The sequence below is a fragment of the Psammomys obesus genome, unplaced genomic scaffold (assembly GCF_907164565.1).
Source record: "Psammomys obesus unplaced genomic scaffold, mPsaObe1.curated_primary_1811, whole genome shotgun sequence".
Classification (NCBI taxonomy): Eukaryota; Metazoa; Chordata; class Mammalia; order Rodentia; family Muridae; genus Psammomys; species Psammomys obesus.
Window position 1 is genome coordinate 1 of NW_026590701.1, and position 5,776 is coordinate 5,776.

Sequence of the window (5,776 nt, forward strand, 5' to 3'; positions counted from 1 at the left end):
TGTGCCTGCCTGCTGCCCTCAGGGGCCCCACACAAGCAAGGAAAAAAGATAAAAGAAATAGTTAAACTCTTCAGGATGAAGAGTTTAAGTTAGCCTGGGTGTAATTTCATTTTGAAAGAGAGAGCCATCTTGACTGGGAGCTGAACCTGATCAGGTACCAGGAAATATCACAGAATGTACACTTGGCAGCAACAGCTTCCAGGAAATATCACACAATAAACACTTAATAGAAAACAGAGACAATCTCCCTAGCAATAATCAATGAGAATCGGCTGGGAAAATTCTCCCCGAGGTTTCAGATATAGTTTAGAAGAATAGCCATTGTGATCATATGCCTTAGTAACTATGTTTATGTGATTATGTGCCAGAGAAGGTCACCTCGCCCCTTTTACTTAATCCTGTAACGTCAAGGCATGTGCCCCCTGCTTGCTGTCATAGAAACATATGCCCGTTTGCTGTCATGGAAACCCCAATCACAGACTTTCCCTTTAAGAGCCTTGCTCACTCAGGGCTTGGGGCCCCAATTCTCTACTGCTGTGTCAGGGAGACTTGGGTCCCGAGTTCGATCACTCTCATGATGAAGCTCTCTTGTTCTTGCATGGAGTCGTCTCTCCCAGTGGTCTCTGAGGGTCCTGTGATCCTGGCATTACAAGATGTCAGAAATCTAGAAGCTTTTCTCTCATGGTTTAAAGACACAAAGTAGCAATTTGTTCACTAAATAAATTTCTACCTAGACCAGGATCAATGGTTTAGATGGTTTGACTTAAAAAAAACATTAAAAAAAAAAGATTTATTATATATACAGTATTCTGTCTGCACACACACATGCATGCCAGAAGAGGGCACCAGATCTCATTATGAATGGTTGTGAGACACCTCATGGTTTCTGGGAATTGTACTCAGGACCTTTGGAAGAACAGTCAGTACTCTTAACCTCTGAGCCATCTCTTCATTCCCTTAAAAAAAACAGTTTTTAAAAAATTTTTATGTGCAGGAATGTGCTCTGCCCGTGTGCCTGGCACCTATTAGTTGGATAGGATGTCAGAATCTCTGGAACTGGAATCACTGGCAGGTTAGTCTCCAAGTGGGTGCTGGAACTGAAGAACTCTGGTTCTCTCAGGAGCGGCCAGTGCTCTCATCTCTCCACATGCTGGACAGGTTTGACAAGGGTCGAATAAGACTTCTGTGTCCAAGGTTAACTAGTGAACCTGATTTTGATTGTGTGACCGGCAGGTAAACTACAATGTTTTAAAATAATGTATTTAGTTTATGTGCACAGGTGTGAGGCTGTCGGATCCCCTGGAACTGGAGTTACAGACAGTATATAAACACTGTCTAAATAAGTAAATAAGACACTGTCTAAAAAAGTAAATAAATCTTTACAAAAAAGATCTTGAGAGATGTTGTGTGAGCAGGGCCTGGTGGCTCACACCTCTAATCCCTGCACTTGGGAGGCAGAGGCAGGTGGGTCTTTGAGTTCCAGAACAGCCAGGGCTATAGAGAGACATCCTATCTCAACTCTCCCATACCTACTGGGGTGGTTTGAATAATAATAGCTCCAGCAGATGAATATTTGAATTACTTAGGGAGAGGCATGAGGAGGCCTTCCTGGAGGAAGTGTGTTACTGAGGGTGGACTTTGGGGTTCCAAACGCCCAGGCCAGGCCCAGACATAGCTCTCCAGAGCCATGTCTGTCTGTATGCTGCCATGCTTCCCACTGTAACAATAGTGGACTTATTCTTTTTTAAAAAGATTTATTTATTTACGATGTATACAGTGTTGTGCCTGCAGGCCAGAAGAAGGTGCCAGATCTCATTATAGATGGTTGTAAGCCACCGTGTGGTTGCTGGGAATTGAACTCAGGACGTCTGGAAGGGCAGCCAGTGCTCTCACCCTGAGCCAACTGTCCAGCCCCGATAATGGACTTGTTAAATAAACCTCTGAACCTGGGCACAGCCCCACTTGACCGTGCTCCTCCACAAGAGCAGCCATGGCCACGGTGCTTCCTCACAGCAGCAGAGACCCAGCTGACCCCCGTCTGGGGTTACAGATGCTCCCTCCACATTCAGCGTTTCTTCTGGGTTCCGGGCGCTGAACTCGGGTCAACAGGCTTGTGAAGCAAATGCTCCTTCAGTCTCCTTCCCTGCCTCCCACTCTCTGCTCCTCAGGTTTAAAATGTCGGGGTTTAGCCAGGGTGTGGTGACACATACCTTTCTACTGTAAGTCACCAAACGCGATGGGAAGTTTGTTGTTTCAACAAATGAAAATGGAGGAGTTAGGGGGCACCTTTAGGATGTAAAGTAAATAAGCTGAAATTTAAAAAAATCCCAATCTTTTGATTTTACCAAAAAGACTCAGGAGCCAGATGCTGGGGTTGAACTTTGTAACCTATATTTCTTCTAAAGTCTATAGTTTTGAGTTTTAGGTCCAGGTTAAGCTAAAGCCTCTTAGTACCTTTCCAGAGAACGGAGGAATGTGACCCTATCTGTGAGGACAGATATAAAAAAGCGAGTGAGCAATGACTTTCACTCAGTAAAAAGAATGACCAGAGCCTTGTCTTCGAGATAGTGTTTCTTAGCAACCAACCCAGATGGCCTCAATCCTTCTTCTGAGTAGACCTGACCTCCAGCCAAAAGCCCGCAGCCCCAATCTTCAAGGATGAGCTAACCACCCCCACCTTTAATTGCAGCTGCATCCACACTTGGCAGGACTCGCCAAGCTTGGGCACCTAAGACTAACCAATTATCTTACTTTATAGCTTCCTCATCCAATCCTGAATTGCCAAGACTGCAACCTCAAAAGTTCCCCGCTTTATCCTTTAAAAACCCAAGGGCTTTGTCTCCCAGTGCGACTCCTTGCTGACCAGCAGGGGTGACCCCATTGCTCAATGGTCAAAATAAACCTCTTGCGATTTGCATCGGGACTCCCGAGTTCTCTTCATTCCTTCTCAAAATTAGGCTCATGCTGGGCCTAACAGGGTGAAAAGTTCCTAGCTTAGTGAAGCAGAGAAAGCTCCCAGCTGACCTTCCTACTCAGCTGACATCCCAGAAGCAAAAAGCCAAAGCCAAAAGCCCTTTCTTCTTCTCCATGCTGTTCTAAATGCCCTTCTCTTTCTCTTCCCCTCCCAAGACACAGTTTCTCTGTGTAGCCTTGGCTGTTCTGGACTCACAGAGATCTGCCTGCCCCTGCCTCCCTTGGTGCTGGGGTTAAAGGCCTGTTAGCCCACACCTGGCTTAAATACCCTTTTTTCCAGGTCCCTCCTTTTTATTGAGGCCCTTTCAGCTGGATTCTTGTTTTACCTCTTGACCTGGGGTTGACTTTATTTAGCTCTCAGATTAAAGGTGTGTACAAGGGCCTAGTCATACCTAGTCACCTGTTTACAATAAACAAAAGGTTCTTGGATTAAAGATGTGTGCTGGGCTGAGCCAGCCCACTAGTAGAAACAGGTTTTTACAGCTCATAATCTAAGGATCAAATATCCCACAACAAAAGTTCTTTAGTACAAAGCCAGACTGCCTGCCTTTGCCTATGTGCTGGCATTAAAGGTGAGTGCCACTACTGTCCAGCAAGCTGTATTTTATTTTACTTTCATTTTGTTTCTTTGAGACAAGGTTTCTCTATATAACTGCCTGGCTGTTTTGAACTTGCTTTGTAGAAAGGCCGGCCTCGAACTCACACAGATCTGACTGCACCTCCCATCTGAGTGCTGGGATCAAAGGCCTGTGCCACCATGCCCGGCTGCAAGCTTGAATTCTTAAATTTTCTCTTGGAGACCGGAGAAAGAAATCACTCATTGGTTAGGAGTACTTTCTTGGTGCTCTCGTAGAGGCCCGGCTTTGGTGCCCAGCATATAAATCACAACTGCCTGTGACCCTAGCTCGAGGGATTCCAGCACCCTCCCTGGGCCTCTGCAGACACACACATGTCACTTAGTCATATATAAAAATGCCTTGTTAAAAGTTAAAAATTTATTTGGAGCTGGGCCTGAGGCAGAGGCAGGCAGAGCTCTGTGAGGTCAAGGCTAGCCTGGTCTGCACAGTGAGTCCCAGGAGGATTAAAAACTAAAGCAGTATGTAGCTAAGTGTGGTGGTGTGCCCGCATACCCACATGTGTGGACACACACGTGTGCAATTACACATATATGTGTTTGCAGGGTGGACAGAAGTTAGAGGTTGCAATTGTAAGCCTCCTAGCTGTCTCCACTCTGTTCCTGAGACAGGGCTCCTGCTGGACCCGGGGCCGATTCCAGTGATTCCAGCTTGTGTTACAGTTGAATGTAACACAAATCCAGTGTGTGTGTGTGTGTGTGTGTATTATATTTGTATGTAAAAACAAGGTTTTCCTGCCCTGACTGAACTGGAACTCACAGCCTCCTGATTGCTGGGATTACCGCTGGGGAAATAGAAACACTAGGAAGGCGATTTGAGAGTATGATCATTTAAGCAGCACAGAATGGATTGCAGGCGAGACTCTTCCCAAAAAGCAATCTAGGGTGAGTAACTGGACAACAACAATCCATGTCTGTCTCCTGGCAAGTACGGGCGGAAAGGGCTTGTTTCCGCAACTTCAGGCCATCACCGAAAGAAACCAGGAAGAAAAAAACGATATGGTTTCCTTAGGAAAACTGAGCTAAGAAGAAAATTCTGTCATTGACCATCACAGACAGGGGAGAGCGCGAACGCAGTCCCCCACTACCACAAATTATGCAGTCGAGTTTCCCGCATTTGGGGAAATCGCAGGGGTCAGCACATCCGGAGTGCAATGGATAAGCCTCGCCCTGGGAAAACCACCTTCGTGATCATGGTATCTCCCCTGCCAGGTAAGTATGAGTTGCTTTCGCCATATGTAGGCTCTCCATGGTTTTCCACTTTCTTCTGGGTTACGGTCGTTCCTTTCATGCCTTCCTGTATACCACCTTCCCTTTTTCTTACAGTGCCTCCTAAAGCACACTCTTCTCCATGTAACTCTTAGGCAATCAACGGTGTGAAAAATTTGTGTGTGGGGAAACCGGCAGCCTCTGCGAGCATGCTCATCTACATACACCACGCCTCTGTGGGGACGAGAGCCAACGAGTGTTGAGCCCTCATTGCGACTCCGCCCACTGCGGCGGAGAAAGGGCGGAGCGGGCTGGGCGTGGCGTGGCGTGGCGTGGCGGGTCTAGGCGGGGCGGGACGTGGCGTGGCGACGGATAGTTGCGAATGCGGACTCTCAAGTTTGGAAATCGAGAGCTACCTACCTAGCCTGGAGCTCCCGGGCCGTCCAGGAGACGCCGCACAGACTCTGGGCAAAAGGAAGTTCTCGCTCCTTGTGTTTCTGCCGGCGGAGGGAACTTACCCTCCTAGAACACAATTCTAGGAGAGTCACCCTGGTTAACAGAAAATCTTTTTTTTTCCCCCTGTGGTGTTTTACCACATACTACTTATTTGCACACAACCACTAAACCCAGTAAGAACCCCGGGGAGAAAGGCCTAGAACAACTCTGAAAAATAAACGAGGCGGGAAAGGGGCCCCGACTGTAGTCTCAGCTCCCCGCAGGTCAGCGGAGCGAAGTCAGCTGGGCTACACGGCCAGCTGCAGGCCACCCTGGGCCAGGGAGGCCGTCTCAAGAACTACATCAAAGGAAGAAAAAGGAACCCCATGAAAAGACAACTGCTGTTTTCAGGGGAAAAGAAAACACGCGCAGGCGTGGAAACATGACCCTCCTCGGCTCCCGTCCTCCGCAGCCTGTCCCTGGCACGGCCTGCGCATGCGCACAGGAAGGACTGAGGACACGGGC

The 5,776-nt window shown here is 47.7% G+C and overlaps 1 non-coding gene across 1 annotated transcript; it reads right to left on the reverse strand.

Annotated features, from left to right (window-relative positions):
• Positions 1-4,663: 4,663 nt before the first annotated feature.
• LOC129677943 (U1 spliceosomal RNA) lies at positions 4,664-4,827 on the reverse strand. Its single transcript, XR_008720295.1, has one exon. It is a non-coding gene; the product is annotated as a U1 spliceosomal RNA (small nuclear RNA).
• Between the last annotated feature and the right edge of the window lie 949 nt (positions 4,828-5,776).